This window comes from Zingiber officinale, chromosome 2A, assembly GCF_018446385.1.
Source record: "Zingiber officinale cultivar Zhangliang chromosome 2A, Zo_v1.1, whole genome shotgun sequence".
Taxonomy (NCBI): Eukaryota; Viridiplantae; Streptophyta; class Magnoliopsida; order Zingiberales; family Zingiberaceae; genus Zingiber; species Zingiber officinale.
This window is the reverse complement of record NC_055988.1, coordinates 9809506-9831943: the sequence shown is the minus strand read 5'-3', so window position 1 is coordinate 9831943 and position 22438 is coordinate 9809506.

Genomic DNA, 22438 nt, shown 5'->3' with positions numbered 1-22438 from the left:
TTAAATGTTGCTTAATTATCATTATTAATTGAATCTACTAATAAGGAATTGAATGAATTATATAATTGGGGTTCAAATAATTTTTATTATTTACTTCAAATAGATGTGTGAAGAAAATAACGAGATCAAAGTAGTTATTTTCTTTCTAAAATATTATTTATAAATAAATTTTCAAAGTATGCTTTATGCCTCACAAACTCTCCTAACTATTTTTTTTCATCACTAATTGCTTAGGAATTGAATGAATTATAAGAATATAGCAAGATACAATTCATTGCACTCATCTTGCTGTTTGCAAGATCGATTAGCTATAAGTTATTGGTAGAGACTAGGATGCAAACAAATCGAGCTTCCTCACGTATTTTTCTGAATTCGTGCAAATAATATTTAATTCGTATTTAAAATTATCAAATATAGTTGAACTCGAATATGTTCGATTAATTTTTCGAGTTAAATTTAAATTTATAATATATATTTGTTTTTCGAGTGTTCAGAAGCTTTTGTCCGTAATGATGTAGGTTTTTGAAGATAAACACTGCAGCAGTACCGATTTTATAAATACAACACTACTAATTTGAATAATTAAATGTTCGAATAATTAGAATCAAGCTCTAATTTAAGCTCTTTTGAGCTAAAGTTTGATGATGCTCGAATCAAATTCGAGAGCTATTCGAATCAAATTCGAGCTCGAATTTCATTTCCAATAAAGTTTGGGCTAAAATTATTTATCTTTCCAAACTCCAAATTAAATTCGAATAACATATATATTCTCCTAGCTCAAATCCGAATATTAATATTTTCATATTATTCAATTTTTTACCTCCAATAGAGATTTCTAAAAAGATGCTACTTGTTGACTTTCGAAAATTTTATCAAGTTGTCAATTAATCTTGCTCCGAGATCTTTGACGAATGAGCCATCGGTGAGCGATCTTCTAGGTGGGACTACCGGAGATATCTATGAAGTTGGAGGAGGATCCCCGGGCACTGCAAACAGGCCCAAGTCATCTCGAGGGCCTACAAGGGATAAAAGAGTGAGTGAGAGATTAGAATAATGGAGGTCATAGAATACTCCAGCTCATCCACTTCGACGTTCAAGTCAATCTATAGGGAGATGGGAATGAGAAGATAAGTAGTAGATGTACTATTTATGTGTAGCATAAAGCATATTTTGGCCTATGGTAGTGGGCTCCTTTTATATTATGTCATGAGCTACCTCTTTCTTCAAATATTGATGAAGATAAGACATCAATTAGACTTGAGCAAGGAAGATGTTGTAGGGTCGGCAGGGGGTGAATCATGCGATTTTAAAAACATTTCTTTTCTTTTGAAATTGAGTTTGTAGCGGAAGAATTAAACTAAGAAAGAAAACAATACGAGAAAGCGAACATAAGTATTTTACTTGGTTCGGAGCCTTCGACGACTCCTATTCCAAAACCCAGATTTTTTGAACATTTCCGATGGATAATCCATTAATATCAATCGAATAATTACAATGAGATGAAAAGTTAAAGTGCAAAATACATTATACCAACAATCGAACGTAGAATCTTGAACGTTAGTTGTCGGGGCAGCTTCTAAGCGTTGTGGAGAGCGTTTTGGTGTAGCACGTGAATATGAAAACCGTAGCGCTTGATGATATAAGGTTGCTGGTCGAAGTCTCTTTTATAGGCATTTTTGAGCACCTGTACCACCCCTAGGCGCATGGATCAAGGCCTATTCAATCTTGTTTCGTCGCTGAATTATCCAACTCCGGGCTCCTAAACCCAGTTTGGGCGGCCAGATCACTTGCATGGCCACACCTAGACGAATTTCTATCTAGTAGCCTCAATCCACTCCTGGGCGCTTAGACCAGCTTTGAACACCCAGACTAGTCTCGGGCACCCGGACCATCCCCAGACGCCTTAATGTTGATGTGTGATGGTCAATCAGCATGCACCAACTCATCTGTGCAAGAAACTATGTTCGGGTTAATCCAGGTGCCTGGACTCAATATAGGCACTCGGACCTCTGAGTGCCTAGACCCTTCCCAAGTGTCTGGAGACCATTTTTCTAGCCAACTTTCAACTTTAATTTTCTACACCACAGAATTAGCAAAATAGACAATAATATGAAAATAAGTATTAAATATTTTGATAATCTCAGGACTGTCTGATCTTGACTTTAGATTTCTCTAAAATTCTAGGTTGGACCGGGGCCTACTGTTCCTTCAACTAGGAACACACCCTCACTAGATCTTTCCTCCAGTTTCTTATCTTTACTTACCATTTGTGGACTTAGTTGACCTTGATCTGTTGTCCCACTAGGTATTCCTGCCATATGTCATATCTGGACTTCAACCAATCGTCTGACCCTCCCTCACATGATTGGACTTTTTGCCAATTGTCTAATCCTCTCTGACTTGGCTGGACTTCTTGCTAATCATCTAGTCCTCCCTAACTCGATTGGAATTTAGCCTGGTAGTCTGGTTCCTATCAAGTCTTTCAGTCGTGCACACTTGGTAAATAGATTAGAACACAACATATAATTTTTAACCTTTTGTTATACATTAAAATTAAAGTTTGATCATCAATGCTAACTGTACCAACAATCTCCCACTTTTTTATGTAATAACACTCTGAAGTTAGAAAAAAGATATGCAAAAAATAACAGCATAAATGAGAAAATAAACATTATGTTTGTTTTTTTATTTCTTATGAGTTATGGTTATGGTTTTTCTTTTTCTATCTTAAACCCCCTCCCCCCGTTTGGCATTCATCAAAACATACAAACTAAGCAAGGTAAAAAGAATACAAGCATAATAAAAGCATAGCAAATAACAAGTAGACAAATAGAGTTAATAATAGTAAAAAAAAGGCTAATAGCAAGTCAAGTATACAGCATTAGCTAAGTGCAAGTGTGATGATCTACTGAGAAGATGATAAAGGATGGCTTGAGCTCCAAGAATGGAACATATCTATTAGCTCGAGATTGCAAGTCCTCTCTTCCTCTCTAAGACTAGATACCTTTTGTCGAAGACTCGTCAGAGATTGCTCAACTCAGGTGGAGGATGTTGGGATATGCCCAATGTGGGTGCGTGCTAGAACATGTTTCGTAAATATGCGCAGCGAAAAATAAAACAATAATAATTCCTAATTATTACATCACACACACTACATGTATATAAGAATACAACATGTCCAACATGATCACATAATTAAAATTTTATGAAAAGTAAATTTACGCTAGATATATCTCACGGATGACCTGTAACGAGAATGACATAAACCGTAGCGACGTTGTCGAACCTCGCCTCTATTCGTATCCACATTGAGCTCCTCGAGACAACTCCTTGAGCACAAGTCTCTCCTTCGGAAGTTACTAGCCATGAGTGAAAAATTATTTTGAAAATTCATTTAAAAATTCATTTAAAAATCCTTTAAAAATTATATTGAAAATCATTTTTAAAAAATTTATTTTCGAAAATCATTTTAAAAAAAATCATTTAAAAATCCTTTAAAAATTATTTTTAAAATTTATTTTGAAACCCATTTTGAAAATTCATTTAAAAATCCTTTAAAAATTATTTTTGAAAATCATTTTTAAAAATTCATTTAAAAATTATTTTGAAAATCATTTTAAAAAATTCATTTAAAAATCCTTTAAAAATTATTTTTAAAATCATTTTGAAAATTCATTTAAAAATCCTTTAAAAATTATTTTGAAAATTTATTTTGAAAATCATTTGAAAAATTATTTTAAAATCACTTTAAAAATCATTCTGAAAATCATTTAAAAAAAAATCAATCTCTTTTAAAATAAAGTGGTTTTCAGATAGCTAAATAAATTTTTTTTTGGCAATATTTTTTAGAAAAATTACTAAGTTTTTTTTCTTACTTTATCTAAGTACCTTTCAAAACAATCATTTACAAAATTAAGTCTTTTTTCAAAAAACATTTTTAAAAATTAACTAAGTATTTTTCGAAAAGACTCTTCGAGTTTAACTAAATATTGTTCAAAAAGCCTTTCGAATTTAATGAAATACTTTCAACAAAGCTTCTTGTATTTTCCTAAAGTATTCTTTTTTCAAAAGTTTTTCAAAATTTAGCTAAGTATTTTTCTCAAAAACTTTTCCAAATTTAGCTAAGTATTTTTCTCAAAAACTTTTCCAAATTTAGCTAAGTATTTTTCAAAAGCATTTCAAATTTAGTTAAATATTTTTCAAAGAATTTCAACTTTAGCTTTTTAAATTTGACTAAGTTTTTTTAAGCAAAGGATTTGACTATGTTTTTATGACAAAATCCTTTTTACGCTAAGTACTTAATCAAATTTTTATCAAAATCTAAGTGCTTAACTATGCTACCCTTCAGGGGGAGCTTAAAATTAAAATAGAATATTTTTCTCTCTTCTTAATTATTTTTGATTTATGTCAAAGGGGGAGAGAAAAGTCAAAGTTAAAAAATCAAGAAATTAAACATAATGAAAGGGGGAGCATAAGCTTTAAATTTTTTTTATGCATTGATGCTCATGGTTAACTTCCGTTATTTATTCTTTTATTTAATGTTATATTTTACTTAACTTTGAACCAAGGTTGTCATAATCAAAAAGGGGGAGATTGTTAGTACAGTAAGCACCAGATGATCAAACCTGAGTTTTGATTATGACAAAGGGTTCAAAGTTAAGCTGTGGTGTTATCTAACAAGGTTTATGGAGCTTGCAGGAAAGTCCTAAGTGATACTTAGGCAAAAGTCCTAGCTGCGGTTAGGCAAGGTGAAAATCCTAAGGGGGGGTAACCTTAGGTCCTAGGGGGTGGTAACCCTAGGTGGAGGAAAACCCTAGGAGGTGGTAACCCTAGGTCCTAGGGGGTGGTAACCGTAGGTGAAAGAAAACCCTAAGGGGCGGCAACCTTATGTCCTAGGGGGTGGTAACCCTAGGTGGAGGAAAATCCTAAGGGGGGTAACCTTAGGTCCTATGGGTGGTAACCCTAAGTGGAGAAAAACCCTAGGGGGTGATAACCCTAGGTCCTAGGGGGTGGTAACCCTAGGCGGAAAGTCCAGTCGGTCTGGAGGACCGGACTGGCATCAGGTAATCTCTCCTGAGGGGAGTAGGTGAGGACGCGTTCCCCGCAGAGGGAACAGTAGGCGTCGGGTCGACCTAGGGTTTCCGGTGGAAAATCCAAAGTCAGACCCGGACAGTCCGATGATTGTCAATTATATCTATCATATTATTTCTGTACTAACTTTGTTTTACAGGGTTTGTGTTTGGGACTAACACATTTTGTAGGAACAAAGAAGCACACTTAGCCTCGGATGAACAGTGTCCGAGGCGCCTCCATGGAACTTGGAGGTGTCTCGGGTGCAAGCCAGATAAAGTCCGTGAAGAGTAGCTGAAGGCGCCTTGGTTGGATCTGGAGGCGCCTTGGAGCTGGGATTGAAGGTGCCTTGGACTGCCATGAAGGCGCCTTGAGCAGGATAAGCGCAGAAGAAGTCTGCGCTGATCTACACGGCTGAATCGGCTCGTTGGAGGCGCCCTGGATGGCACTGGAGGCGCCTCCAGCATTGTTTAAAAGGGGACTTCGAGCAGTAGCTTAGAACAAGCATTCACAAGCAATCCTTCTGCGTTCTACTGCTAACGAGTTCATCCCGAAGTGCTGCAGCAACCTTCCGACGACCCGGAGCTCCATTTTCTTTAGAATCTGTCGTTCGGTATAATTTACATTCTGCACTCATTGTAAATCTTAATCTGTACTATTGTTTCGAGCTTATAGTTGTTGCCCACCGGAAGCGATCAACGATTACGGGTCTTGTAGTAGGAGTCGCCACAGGCTCCGAACCAAGTAACTCTTTGTGTCCTTGTGTGTTTATGTTGTTCCCTTTTCTTTATTCTGCTACTTAAACTCGTGCGATTTACGAAGTCGAAAATAGTGAAAGCCACGAGCGCTATTCACCCCCTCCTCTAGCGCTTTCGATCTAACAAAAAAGAAGGATCAAGAGGAAGAATAAGAGAAGTACACAAGGGAGAGTTTTTCTCCCTTGTGGTGGTCACGGAAACAAGAGGGAGAACCCTCTTGTTGGCGGTGGGAGAGAGAGGGGAGGGCGAGAAGGATTGAGTTTCCAAAAGTCAATCAACCAAATAATGAAACTTGTATATAATTCTCTCTTAATTACATTTATATATAATCCTCTTTAATGAGTTGAATTAGAAAGCCCAAATCCAACCCATTATCCCTTAACTAAAAATTAGTCCATTAACCCCTTGATTTGGTTCACAACTAAACTAAATTGGTTCATGACTAATTTATGATTAAACCAAATATGATTCAACTCTACCATAAGAGATGTAGCTCATCCGCTCTTCCATCATGACAAATATTTCCACATTTGTCTTATGCATGGTCTAACCAAATATTTATCTCTTGATCTAAGAATCTTATTCTTTAACTAGTTTTAGGTCTTTTAGAGACTCGTTAGTGCGTGTGACCCAATAGGTTCCCGATTTATCTTGGTCATCCATAATTAACTACTTAATTATAGAACGATCATGAGTGACGCCTAGTAGTACATCATGATCCCCAATTAGTCAAAAAATCATAGTTGATCTTAGAACTAAATCTAAACCCTTCAACAGCTATAGTGAGTCGTGTCTTGTTTCTTTCACTTGTCTTATACCCACTTGGTTCAGAACATGATCTATATATCTGTCTCCACTAGATTGATTACGTCACACCTAGCCCAAGTAATATTTCCTTGTTCTACGGATTCAAATTACTCGTACATATGTACAAGAGTCTCGTACTCTTAACATGTGATGCTTTAGTCAAAGACTTTGAGTAATAATCCTAACGAGTGGTCATAGGATATACGTCTCCTGGCAAGGAGCATTGAATCCTCTGTGGGCTATCCAAACATCTTCTGATATTTCGACTTATACTCAATCATCTCGAGTCCATACCTCAATGATATACTTGCTTAAGATGTCAAAGTATATGTTTCCATGATCAAGATGACTTGTATACCTCAAGTCGAAGGAAACTTGCACTCAAGCTACAGTTGGAACTTCACAGATATATCCATATATATAGATAACTATATGAAGTCTTACAACGAGTCACTCCAATGAACTAGTTACCATAACTAGCATCTACGTTTAACTCTTGACATTCTAATGTCTTTAGCTAGTGAGAAAATAACTGCTTGGTGAACCTAAAAGTATAACTCATGTTAGTCTTACAAAATTAATAATGTTCGAATGTTGATTCGACAACTAGCGAAATTCTAATAAGTTCATAATTGCACATGTAGAGATAATCACTAGTTGTGATCCAATTACAATTTATCTCATGCTATAAATTGTATTGGGGGCATTCAGTAAATGAGTTTAAGATAATCAAACATATAATATGCACTCAAATAGTGAATCTATATTTAGTAAAAACTGTAAGGTGATTACCTTAGGACATTCCTCAAAATCTAATACTCCCACTTGGCCTAATACCAATCGCTACGGTGTCCTAAATCGTAAGCATGAACATGACTCTCAAACTTGCTTTGTGGTAGAGTCTTTGTCAAAGAATCCACAAAGTTCCTTTTAGTGGGATTTTCTCGAGTTGTATTTCTTTCCTAATAACGATCTCCCTTTAATATGAATATGAATCCAGACTGGTTCTTAGAATCATCTTTATCCATCTAAAAATGGCATCCATATATCCACGTATGATCATATCATCATCTCCATAAACCAGGAACATATTCTTAGTTCTTCTTAATTACTTTAAGATATATAAGTACCTTATGATAGTTTTGATGTGATCAACCAAGTCAAGATAGGTCCTGTTATGTTTTAATGTCCTTGTGTCTAAGTGTGCAAGAACTTAGGAGCACAGGAGGTCGAGCGAAAGACACAACTAGTTAGAAGGACAGTATGGGAGAGAGTCGATGAGCTCGGTGCATCTGAGGGATGAGGTGCTGTAGAAGAGTACGTTGGCGGATGAGAAGGAAATGCTCGGCAGTTCTGAGGGACGAGAAGCCAGAGTAGAAGGACACTCAAGAAGACAAAAAAATGGATTCGGTTAAGCCCTATTCTGGTAGTCGAAATCACTTAGGCAAGTGGAGCTGGAGTGGAAGACCCGGATGAAAAGTCAACTGGATGTTGATTATGGTCCGGGCGCCTGGAGCAATTCCAGGTGCCCGGACACCAAGCTCCTAGTTTTGGTCTAGGCATTTGGAACCCTTCCAGGCGCCCCGATCAGGGCTATAAATACAACCCTGATCCCAGAAGCTAAATACAACACTTGAAAACGATTCTATTTGAGTTTAGCTTTGTAATTATGAGCTTTGATTACTTTAAGAGGCTACTTAGCCCAAAGGAGATTTTTAGTGAGCTTTAATTTTCTTAGATTAGCAATCCATTAATTGCAAACCAAGTAACTCCTTCTGTGTCTCTTCCTTTTAATTAGGCTATTCACCCCCTATAGTCGACCGCAAGAGACCTGTAATTGGTATTAGAGCCAGGATATTTCAAGAAGACTAATCACCGATCAAAGCACAAGAGATGGTCGGACTGAGCATCTATTCACCGAAGTTTGAGGGGGAATTTATTGTTGGTTAGTCCTAGGAAAACGTAACAGTTCCACTGCACAAAATTTTTTGTACAAGTGTCGAACCTTTTCTTAAATAACCTATTGTGTTCTTTAGAAATTAAATTAGGAATCGCAGACGGAACTTAACATCATTGATTCCAAATTTAACTTATTTATTCTTAATGGTTTAGATTTGAATCGCAAGCGGAACTTAACACTATTGATTCAAATTCACCTATGTTATTAATTCCATTAAATATTAATTTCCAAAATTAGCTTCCAGGACTGCATGGCGAGGCACATGACCTTCTTGGATATGGAGCAACCACCACCGCCTAGACAAAGCCTTTTAAGGAAAGCTAATATTTAATTTTCTTAAATAACTCTAGGTTAACCAAAAAGAACAATCGAATCACAAATTCGAAAACAAAGAAAACACAAACTCGAAAAACTAATTCGAAAAACTAGATCTAATGCCTCTTGTGTTTGGAATTCTTACAAAGAAAAATAACTAGCTTGATGCGGAAAATAATTGCTAATTATACCATCTCTTTGTATGCTAATGACCTCGAGATCTTCTGCCGTATTCCTCGTCTCGCCTTGGTCGTCGTGTGGACGATGATCTTCCAAGATGAACACCACCCAAAAGCTTCCTTCCTCTTCCTCTAAAATCCGGCCACCACCACCACCAAGGAGAAGAGAGCAAAGGGAAAGGAGAAGGAGAAGGGGCCGACCACACCAAGATCTCCAAGCAAGAGAATAAGAATTGTTGTTTTTTATGAAGCCTCCTCACCCCTTCTTTTATAATACTTGCCCAAGGCAAATAAGGGAAGAATTTTTACAAAAATTAAAATCTTCCTCTAGCTTTTCCTTTTCCCTTTTAATTTTCCTTTTCTTTCCTCTTGATTGAATCAATCACCAAAAATAAATTTGATGATTTTATTTATTTTTTTAAATATGGTCGGCCACCTTGCTTGGGCACTAAGCAAGGGTGGCCGGCCCTCATAAGAGGAAAGGAATATTAATTTTTTTTATAAAATTTTACAAGAAGAAAAACTCTTATAAAATTTTACAAGCTCTCTTTCCTAAAGTAGGAGTTAAAAAATGAAAGTTCTAAAAATTAAAACCATGTTTTAAAATTTAAAACTTCTCTTATAAAATTTTCTTTTTAACATGGTGATAGAAAATTTTAAAATTTAAAACTTATCTTCCTTTTTCCTTAAACCATGAGCATGGTTCAAAAAGGAAAGTTTCAAAACTTTTAAAACTCTCTATTAAAACATGTGGCCTAATTCAAATAAGGAAAGTTTTTAAAATTAAAATCTCTCTTATAGTTTTATACAAAAATAAGATTTTAAAAATTCAAAAATAACCCTTCTTGTTTGAATATTGTGGTCGACCCCTACATGCTTGGACACCAAGCAATAGGGTCGGCCCCTATAGATGAGGATGTGGTCGGCCCTTGCTTGGTCACCAAGCATTGGACCGACCCCCTTCTTGGACACCAAGATGAGCTTATATTTGGATGGACTTGAGGCTTTAATGAGGCTACGACAGGGACCTAGAGGAGAAATTAGTTTTGGCCTTCCGATGAGCTTGAGTATCCCGTGTTCGCCCCGAACACACAACTCAAGTTCATCGATAATAACTCATTCCACTAGAGAGTTATTATCGCACTACCGCACCAATCCCAAATTACATTATGGGCTCCTTCTTATTATGAGTGTGTTAGTCTCCCTGCGTTTAAGATAATGAATGTCCACTAATTAAGTAAGTTACTGACAAGTCACTTAATTAATATCTAACTCCAAGAGTATTCCACTCAACTTCATTGTCATGTCGGACTAAGTCCACCTGCAGGGTTTAACATGACAATCCTTATGAGCTCCTCTCGAGGGCATTCTCAACCTAGATAACAAGGACACAGATTCCTTCTATAATCAACAACACACACTATAAGTAATATCATTTCCCAACTTATATAGCATATTGATTTATCGAGCTAAACCTCACCCTTTAATAAGTCAAAGAAATAAATATTAAATATATGTGCTTGTTATTATATTAGGATTAAGAGCACACACTTCCATAATAACTAAGGTCTAGTTCTTCTACTAAGTCAATACAAAAAGAACTTTCCTAAATGGTCCTACTCAATACACTTAGAGTGTACTAGTGTAATTTATTAATCAAGATAAACTAATATTTAATTACACTACGACTATTCCGATGGTTTGTTCCTTTCCATCTTAGTCATGAGCAACTATTTATAATTTATAAAGAACCGACAACATGATCTTCTGAGTGTGACACCACACTCCATGTTATCTACTATATAAATTAATTGAACAATTACATTTCACAAATAAATGCAGATATTAACCAATGTGATTCTTTTATTTAAAAAATAAATGTTTACAAAAGCTAAGCTTTTAGTATACACTCCAACATTTATGAGCTGGAAGAAAAAGATGGAGGTATTCTTTAAGACAGAGTTTGATTTATTACTAATTATGCAATTTGGTTTTGTAGCACATAGGGTAAAGAAGAATACCAATGAACAAAATAGGAGTAAGCTGACTTCGTGATAAATGGTAAAGCAGAGTTTCATCTGTTTAGAGTTTTACCACCTCAAGAAGTCAATCGGATCGAAGCCTATAAATGCTTAGAACTACATGAAGGGACCTCAAAGGCAAAATTAGTGAGACGGGATTTGCTTCGGAACTAGATCAGCAACCTCCTATTAGAAGAAGACAAAAACGTTGCACACCTCCACTCAAGGATCAAGGAACTCATCACCGGACTCACGAATCTCAGAGAAAAGGTAACCAATCGAGATTCAGTAAGGTACGCACTTAACTCCTTTCCTAGGACTTTTGAATGGGTATCCTTAGTAGATGCATATTACATCTCTAAGAATCTAGAGGTAAGTATTTTAGAAGAATTATTTTTTACATTTTAAGTTCATGAAACTAGATGTGCAGATCTGAAAAAGGAGTCCAAGCACAACATTGTCTTAAAGGCAAAAATGGATAAACCAGAATTCGAAACATCCCTCAACGATGACGAAACGATATTGATAGTAAGAAAATTCAAAAAGTTGTTTAAAGCTAATAAGTTTAGTCAAGTGTAGGATAAAAGAAGAAGAAAGATAAGATGTTACCACTACGATGAATAATAGCACGTCAAAGACAACTACCCTAAATTGAAGAACAAGAAAAAGAAGAATAAGAAACCGATCCAGTCAAAATATAAAAATCTTAAAGTGGCGTGGGACGAAACGTCGTTATAGTCAGAGATCGAAGTTCAAGCCGGACTCGCATTGATGGCAACTCACCTAGAAGACAACGAAGCAAGCTCTTTCGCAATGAGCATCTAGAGCATCAATAAAGGGGGAGAAGCATCATAAGAAAGTAGCTCTACAGAGGGAGAAACAAAAATCGACAAAATAAATCAGGTACAATCTCTATGTAATATATCAAAAAAATAAAGCGAAGGATTTAAAATAATTAAAGATTGATATAATTAAATTATTTAAGAGAAATAAATATTTTTAGTGGATAATTTATCAGTAAGCCAGTTTATATGAATTTATAAAATTTATTAAAAAATTTCTGGATTTTAAAGAAATCTTTTTATATTTGATTGGAGATAAATAAATAAGAAATAAAACCTATTTAGATATACCTATTTAAAGATGGAGTTGATTAAACATAAATTTAGGTTTCATTAATCAAACCTTAGGTTTTTATTAAATCCTCGTCGCTTCGTCCCAACGCACCTCCCTGCCGCGTCTGCCCACGACGCCACCTACACGCCGACCGCCGGAGTTGCTCCCCTGCCCACTCACCAGCGATGTTGGCGTCGTGTCCCTATCCTTCCCCAACTGCCGGAAGTTGCTCCTCCGTTGTTTCCTCTTTGCGCACGTGCAGGTTCCTCAGTGGGTCTCGTCACGCCGGCTGGCCGTGAACCCCACCGCCAGCGTAGTGTTTTCACATCGCCGCCCCCACTTCCCGGCCACTCATCCACGTCTCTTCTTTCCCCGTGCTCAAGGCGTTGTTGCTCCATGCGATCTGACGCCAAGCAGTCGTGCAATGCCGCCGCAGCGCTCTGCCGCCGATGCCTCGTCTCACTCTTTAGTCGAACCTGTTTCACCGGCGGCCACCCAAGCCATCTCCATTGACCTTCGACCGCCGTTTGCGACGACGACGATGAATAGTAAGGAACGAGAGGTAATTGAGTTACTGATGCGTATATTAATTAAATTGATTAGGTTAATTAAATAGTTTAATCAATTATTAATCAGATGATTAAAGTAATTAATGTAGAATTGATATAATTGTTTGACCAAGTTAACTAAGTTGATTAATTAAAATTAGGATAATAGAATTAATTAGATATCAATTAAAGAGTTAATTGAGTGATTAACTACTTCTAAGTTGATTAATTAACTTGATAGTTAATTGAATTAATGGATTAATTAATTATTGGTGTATTAATTAAATTAATGGGTTGATTAATTGGTTATAGATATTCAAATATTCCTCGTGTCATTATATGTAGGATTAGAGCTTGAAGCAAATCCTTTGACTTGAAGACCATTATGATATGGTTTGCATTTGAGGTGGGTAGTTTTGATCACATTGCATGATTATTTACTGTCATGTTTTGATAAAGTCGTAGTTACTCGTTTACCTTAAATCTATCCTATATTGCTCCTGAGTTCAATACTTTATTGTTTGTCCTTATATGTTGACCTATTATTGATTAGAGATGGCAATGGGGTAGGATTTCATATCTTTCGTACTCATCCCCATTTATTATATCTATACCCATACTCATCCTCATACCCATCGAGTATTTAACTTTCATACTCATCCTCATACCCATCGGAGTTTCGGGTATCCATATCCTACCCATCATCCTATTATTCCCTACCATTCTCATTTAAAAAAAATATATATTTCAATGTACTTGTCATCTCTTCCTCGTCTCACACTCCTTCGATCGGGTGAACATTTTATGTGGAAAAGAAGATGAGATGCATGTTGATAACAGGATAAAGAGACAAACTAAGTTTTTTTTTCTAAGACGGAAAACGGACTAAAGTTTTTTCTTTCCCAATAAAAAATGAGGCTTATAAATAAATAAATATATCGGGTATCGAGTAGGGTATGGGTAGGATTTTACCACATCCGCCTCCATACCCACACCCAAAATACCCATACCCGAATACTCATTTACTATAATCGGGTATAAAAATTCTCTCCATATCCTCCTCCATTCAGGTTGGATGTCGGATTATCCATCGGATTCGGGTGAAATTGTCATCCCTATTGTTGATAGTTATGATGTTATGTTTGTTATTCATGATTGTGTTTGTAGGTGCAGCAGGGTCGGCAAGAGGGGGATGAGTTACCTGAAAAATCAAAGTATACCCTCCTTAATACTTTCAACTTAAAAATGCAATACTAAACAAATGAAATAAGTAGAATTAACAAGGAGATCAGAAATTAACTTGGTTACAACCAAAACAGTTGTTAATCCAAGATGGTTGAACAGTTCCACTAGAGTATCTCCTTCACTGTAGGCGGAGAAGCCTTTTTTACACACTTAGAATGCTCAGAGGTTGCTAGGAATGATTACAGAGTTGATTGCTTCGATGAATATTGATTTCCTAGCTCCATGGACCTTTAAATAGCTCCCAGAAATCTTATCTCGAAGGTCCAAGGCGCCTCCAACAAAGGTCTAAGGCGCCTTCAACCAAGTCAAGCAGATAAAACTCTATCCGCGCTCAAACGGTCGAGTTAACCAGCTTGGAGGCGCCTCAAGCAGTGTTGAAGGCGCCTTCAACACTTGTAGGAGGTGCCTCCAAGGTTGAGGACAACGCAGGCACCTCCAATGCTTCATTGAGGGTGCCTGCAGCTAGTGTTCCAGCTCCTTTACACTTCCTTTTGGCTTCCGATGCTCTGATAGCTTGGGTGATTGTGGCCAACCGGAATAGGGCTCACCCCGAATCCAATTTCCAGCCTTTTCCTCGAGCAGTCTTCCGGCTCGGCTTTACGTTCCTCGAACGTCGCACATGTTCTTCTCGTCCATCGGTGTACTCTTTCGCAGCTCTCTTGTCCTTCGGACACACCGAGCCCGTCAACTCCCTTCCCGTGCCGTCCTTCTTGCTAGCTGCGTCTTCCGCTCGACTTCCTGCGCTCCTAAGCTCCTGCACACTTAGACACATGGATCAAAAACAAATAAAACCTAACTAACTTGGTTGATCACATCAAAACAACCACGGGGTCCAACAATCTCCTCCTTTTTGATATACATTAACCCAAGTTCAAGTTAGGGTAAAAACAACCAAATAGTAATTTAAGAAAATTACTAAACTAACATTTTAAGTACAAAAATTGCAATAATAGAATTTGCAACATAAGTTTAAAAAAATTATAATTTTCCTAACTCCCCCTAAACTTAAACTTGTACTATCTCCCCCTTTGATCACAGCAAAAATAGTGGGGAACAAGGTAGTAAAAAAATTTCCAAGTAAAAATTTGAAATTTCGAATTTAAAATCCATGTAAAAAATTTCTAAGTCAAAAGTATTTTTAAGAATTTTCAAGGAAAAGTTCTAATTTCAGAGAACAATTCTTAACTTTTGCAAAAAATATTTTTTTTTAGTCAAAATTTTATACAAGAAATATTTTTCTTGGTATAAAAATATTTTTGAAGAATTTCCAAAAAAAATATTTTTTTAAAAAAACTTTTCAAAGCATTATATAATTCTAATTTTAATGCTTTACCAGAAAGTTAATTAAACATTTTATTTTAATAGTTTGGTTTTCATGTCGTGGCGAGACACTAAGCCTTCTTGGTTATTGGAGCAACAACCACTTTCTTAGACAAAACCTCATAAAGAAATTGTAATGTTTAATTTTCTCACTATAAGCCCTAACTTAAAAATAATTTAAACTAGTAAAGATTTTGAAACCAGTATAGGTTCCTTCCTATAGGATTATTTAAGAACTTAGGGGGTATATAATTTCTTGGAATTCTTCTAAGTTGTCCCTGATGCTTTCTTATATACCAGTTTAATTTTTCATAAACTTTAATTTTTGATTTTTTGAAAGACATTAGTTTTAAAACATGCATCAGATTTTAACTTTTCAATTTGGAGTTTCAATTTATCATTTTCTAATTTTAAATTGTTAAATAATTCTAATGAGCATGAATTTTCTAGTTTCAATTTTAATTCAGCATTTTCTTTTTCTAATTTTACTAGATCTTTCGTAAGCATTTTGATAAACTGAAAAGATTGAGTAGGGGTGAGATCACGTACCTTACTTACCTCACTTGGTGATACTCCCCCTTTGTCGCAACTTTCTTCTGATTCTCCCCCTTGATCTATGCTCATCTCTGAGTCTGAATCATCTTCAAAGAGGTGGTTGGCCGTCAGCGCTAGTCCCGAGAATTCTTCGACTTCGGATTCGGAGGACGTCGAATCGTCCCAAGTGGCCTTCAGGATTTTGTGCTTGGAGGAATTTGACTTGTAGTTTACCTTCTCCTTGTCTTTTGTCTTTAGCTTTGCTTTTGGGCAGTCATCCTTGATATGCCCTTCCTCGTTGCAATTGTAGCATTGGACAGTTCTTCTGTTGCGCTGATGCTTTCTCGACTGTGATCGAAATTTATTAGTTTTAAGAAATTTATTGAAGCGTCCCAAGCGTTTTAAGAAATGTCGTTTTCAAAAAAATGAAAATGTGGTCAAAAAATTAGAAAACGTGATCGGAAAAAAAATGAAAACGCGGTGTTCTACAATTTTTTCCGTTTTCTTTGACTTTATCACCATTTTTTTCCTCCTTTCCCTTCCTCCCGACTCTCGTGCTACCCGACACTCCCATGCCCTAAAACGCCACTTCCGCCGCTCCTCTACCCGTGCCCTAATGTCGCACTTCCGCTGCTCCTCTCCTCGTGTGCTAATGTCATGCTTCTGTCGCACCACCACTCCTCCTTCACCCCCTGTTGCTCACACACCACCACCCCTTTGCTAGTTCCACATCCCGGCTGTCGAGCTCGCCTCCTCCATATTTTCCTGCGATCCCTTCCGTTCGTCGCCTCCTCGACACATTGTGTGCGCGTCTGTCGCCTCCTCCACAAATTGGGCGTGCAGTCACTTCCATCTATTGGGCTTGCCTCTTCCCTTCCATCGCAATCTTGCTACGTCTAAATTCTAGCCACGGGCATTTATCTATGCCCACCTCTACTTATTCCAGATTGGGTAAGCATCCAAAGTCATATTTTCAATTTGTTCTATGGCAGATTTTCAACCTTTGACTTAACATCATATGCTATTAATTTTTAACATCATGCATCTTGTTCCTTTAGCTCAAAACAATTTACTTCCCTGATGCAGACTATCATGTTTTGAGTTTCCACATGAAGATGCGTGGATCAAAGTTGAATGATAATTTTTTTTTTTGCTTTCTTAGTTAAAGGAATTCTGTAAAATATCGCCATGACTTGTGGAGTTAATCTTGTAGTGAAATTTGAATCATACTATTTGCATGCATTGTTTAGAAAGAGACCTGACATTCTTTTCCATTTTTCATTAATTCTACTGATGTTACTGTTCTTCATTCTATTTGTGCCCTTAAATATGAAGATAATTGTTTTATAGAAGACATTATGGGAGGGCATAATCCCGGTATCGATGTGGAGAAATATGAGTGGTCAAAAGCTAATGTTGTCATGTTTGTCGAGATCATTTATGATAAAGTGAAGCAAAATAAGTTACAAACATCTACCTTTAGTAATGTGGTTTGGGAGGAGATCAACAAAGAATTATATCAAGCTATGAAGACGAATTATGGTGTCGATAGGCTCAAAGGTAAATGGAATCGTCTACACACCGGACAACGACTTTTTGCTGCATTACTTGCTCATACTGGTGTGACAATGGATCCAGACATCGGTAAAGTAAACGCTCCAGAGGAAGTGTGGGAAGAATTTTATATGGTAAATATTTTTATCCATTCAATTATATATTTTTATTGTATTCTAGTGTATAATAAAATGTTTTCCTAATCAATGGTACAGAAAAATAAAAGGGAGTACAAGTCAATATGAAAGGAAGGTTGTGATCATTTTCACATTCTTAGTGAAGTTTTCGGTGGGACAACAACAACAGGTGATATGCATAGGGCTTCTACTCAATTACCTCCCACATCTGATGAAGAGAGAGAGCTTGAAGAAGCATTCATTAATAGAGGTGTTAACTCATATGTTGAAGTCGTTGATGACGAGAATGAGGATGTCAGAGGGGAACCTAATAATTGACGTTGTCGTGTTGCAGAGTCATCCAATAGTCATCAACGTAAAGATCCTAAACTTTCAAGAATTGAAAAATATGAGGCTTGTATGGACAAGTGGAGTAATACCATGGAATAGCTGAATGAAAAATCTATTTCTAGGCAAAAATACCTGAAGTTGAGGGCTGCTAAGTTAGAACGTGAACAAGATATATCCTGCTCTTCTGGAACTAGCGTGTTCAATGATCCATACTCTATAGAGATGTGCATGCAGATTTTAAATAGGATGGAATCATTATCTACCCAATCATACACAAAAGCTACCGAAGCTTTCCTTAAACCTGGTCTGCGTGAAATTTTCATGAAAATTCCATCAAATAGGAGAGCTGAATGGTTGGATTGCCTCAATCTTGAGCACGTGTAGGATTATATGTTGCCAAGTTGATGGGAAGTGATTTTATTACCAAGCTGAAGACTACTTAATGTTAATGAAGTTTGTTTGATTTTGTGGCTTAAATATTGAAGACTTATTTAATATTTTGGAATTTAATGTTGAAGTCTATGTTGAGCTTTTCAATATGAATTGTTTATTGAGTGTTTATGTGATGATTCTATCGGTAATTTGATACATGTGTGTTGATTTTAATATTGGTTTGTTGCAGATCATGTCAAGCTCTGATGATGAATATGATGAATTAGGCCCAAATATTAATTTTCTGATAGTTTTGGGTATTGCAAATAATTTTTTTCATGACATGATGACTGAATATCTTGGATACATTGATCGAATGCCCTGTCGAACTTCATCTCTTACTGGGAGGATGTATATACAAGAAATACTTGATGGACACCCCCAAGTTTGCTTTGACAATTTTCGCATGCCAAAACATGTGTTTGTGAATTTTTGTAGTACACTAAAAGAGATGAATCTGTTGCAAGATGGAAAGAAAGTTACAGCTGAAGAAGGTGTTGCTATGTTCTTACTAATTGTCGGCCACAACACACGACATCGAATATATGCAGATCGATTTCAACATACATTCTACACCAGTAGCAAGTGGTTCAAACGAGTTCTACGAGTTGTTTGTACCTTGGGCACATATATTATTCGACCATATGAACACAATGACGTTCATCCTCACATATTGAACAATCCAAAGTGGTTTTCGTATATTAAGGTACATATGCTACACTAATGTGTCTACTTACATTAACAATTTATCCTTACTAACACATTGTGCATTTTTAAAATTGTCTTGGAGCTATCGATGGGACTCACCTGTCGGCATGGGCACCATCATCAATTCAAACATATTTTCGTGGTAGAAAGGTTATTATTACACAAAATGTGATACTTGCATGTGACTTCAATATGCTTTTCACATTTGTGTATACTGGTTGGGAGGGGACAATAAATGATTCCAGGGTGTTCATAGATGCATTGACAAGGCATGAAAATAATTTTCCTAAAACTTGCGGTAGTAAATAACATAAACAACTCTCTCTATATATATTCATTTATGTTGATGTTTTACATCATTAATTTGGAAACAATATATGCAGATCAATTTTATCTTGTTGATTCTGGTTACCCAAATATGCCGAGGTTTCTCGCTCCGTATCGAGGTCGACGCTATCACTTGCGAGATTATCAGGGGCAAGACAGACTAAGGGGGAAGGAAGAGTTATTTAATTATAGGCACAGTACGTGTCGTAATATTATAGAGCGGTGCATTGGGGTGCTCAAAGTAAGGTTCCGAATTTTAAAAGATATGTCAAACTATCCAATTACTAGGTAAAGATTAATTTCAGTTGCATGTTGTGCGGTGCATAATTTCATAAGCCGACATCATGCAATGGATAATTTATTTATGGAATACTCTTATGATGATATACTCATGTCTGGAGTCGAAGATGATTTTAATGATCAAGAGCCGATTCCAATTGATTCAAGCTAAACAGCTCAGATGGAAAACGTACGTGATGAAATTACAAGTAATATGTGGAATAATTATATGGTGCACCCCCCAAGTTTGCTATGACAACTTCTACCCCGTCTTAGTTTTCCCTTGAAACATCAGTCTCTTGCTATAGGTAGCTTGTGATTAAATATAGACAACTTTTTAATTTGCTTACTTGTCTCTAACATATCTTTCTTATTAATTTCACATAGTGCAGAAAAAGTTACAGGTAAATAGTTACAGAAATAGAAACGAATATGTAGCCAAGGCAAGATGATGATTCTATACATGTAGAGTTTTTAGATTTGATATTCGGATTGTTTCAGATACGCACATAGATATTATTTATAAACATCTTTGTTGTCGACAAATAAGTCCTAACTTGATAATGATGAGATTCACTACAATTTCTGAATTTGACGTCTTAGTTCTCAATTGGGTTTCTTTAAATCTTGTGTCCTCAGTTATTTAATTTGTTCCAAGTGAATAAGCTGGTTTTCATCAGACCCTGCTTGAAAGAGCAATATAGCCGCTTTGCCTGTCGGCATACTAAATCTGCTTTGCTTGAAAAGATATCACATAATATACCTTGGATCTATTCATGTTTGAACTTAGTATCTTGTGCTAGCCTAAATAGATTTCCTTCTGGTCTAGGGCTCAATCCCTGTCGCCAAGAACAAGAAATCTCTTCTCGGAGTGGCGTCAATGAACATTGCAGAATTCCATTATTGCTGCACAGAAGTGTCCAATTTGTTTAAGGACGAAAACGCCTGCTACAATAGTATGAAAAAATGTGAAAACTTTGACTGAGAGCAAGATACGAAGTAAAGCACCTAACTAAGTCAGTTGAAACATAACGACAAAAATTATGATACGAAGTAAAGCCAATCCAAGCATTAACAAACCCAAAAAGCAACAGTAGATTTTAGAGGTATTTGTATGTATTCTGCTTATTGCTGTGCACACTGCACTCTCTGGGCACCACCTCCAGGGGCGTCGTCAACTTCCTAGTAGGGTATGATACTTCTTTATCACCATGAAACCTTAAAAGAATGAATAGAAGCTCCATGGATGCAGTGCCTTGTTTGAATTCTTCTTGATGTTCTAGTCTAATGTTATACTCTTGCACCTAAAAATCTTAGGGTGTGTTTGGTTTGCCTCATTTTCATTTTCATTTCCTGAAAAACATGCATTTTTTGTTTTTTAGAAAATGATTTTTTCACATTTTTCGTTTTCTTAGAAAATACTCTCTCATTTTCTTAAAAATGAACGTGGAAAACGCAAACCAAATGTGTTTTTCATTTTCTCAGAAAATAAAAATAGAAAACAACATGAAAAACGCAAACCAAACGCCCCCTTATTTTCTCAATCAATTATGTTGTGATTTGCTTAGCTCTGGTACTATTATAATATGGAAGCTTAATCCTATATTAGATTAGAAATAAGATTAATTTTGCTATATTAATTTTTTATCTTTATTTTTTTTTTCTAAATAAGAATAATTTTACTTATCATTTTCCATATTAATCTACCAAAAGTATTTTTCAATTTTCTTTTCTGTAAAATAGAAATACAGTCTATCATATCAAATGCATTTTCTATTTTTTAAAAACTACATTAGAAAACATAAAAATAGAAATAGAAAATGAAAAAGAAGAAAATAAAAAAATTTTACAAACCAAACGTGCAGTAAGATTTCTCTAAAATTATAAAAATCATAACTAGTGAGCATGTTGTGATATGACATTACACTGGTAAACTTGCACTTCGTGTGGTAAGAAGAATTAAACCGACCGAGACATGTTATACTGTATCATAGTGATGTTAAGTTATATACAGCAAGATTTTTTCTGTTACAAGATTAGTATAAGGCTAACTGATCATCTATACATACCGTTTTCATGTAATGCCCAATTAATTAGAGTGATTAATTTCTTACAATGAAACAGAAGATTTATGATGAATTTAAGGGTGTAAATGAGTCAAGTCGCTCGTAAGTTATTCGAAACTCGATTCAATAAAAGCTCGTTAAACTCGTTTAATGAGGCTCGTTAAGATAAATAAATCAAGCTCAAGCTTCACAATATTCGGTTCATTAGTTCGTGAACATATTCATTAAACTCATGAATCAACTTTTAAATAAAAAAATAATAATTTTGATATTGAATTTATAGATTTTATATTCTACTTATGAAAAACATAGATAAATATATTAAATTTATTTATTAGAATTAAATTATAAATTTTAATAAGAATATTATAATTTTTTAAAAAATATATAATTTAATTTTTAATGGATATTTAAATTTATAATTTATATTTATTAAATTCGTTTAGGTTCGATAAAAGCTCGAATAAGCTCGTAAGCCATGAATATATTTGTTAAATAAAGCTCGAGCTCGGCTCGATTATAAATGAGTCAAACTTAAATATCTAAGAGTTCGGCTCGGCTCGATTATATCCCTAAATAAATATATTCTTTCAAGAAAATCTTTTTTTCATTATTTAGTTATTTAATATTTAATTATAAATTAATCCTATAATTTATCTGTCGTTATATATATTCAGTATTTGACGATGGACAACGGACATGAGTATACCATTTCATTAACCAACTGTTAAA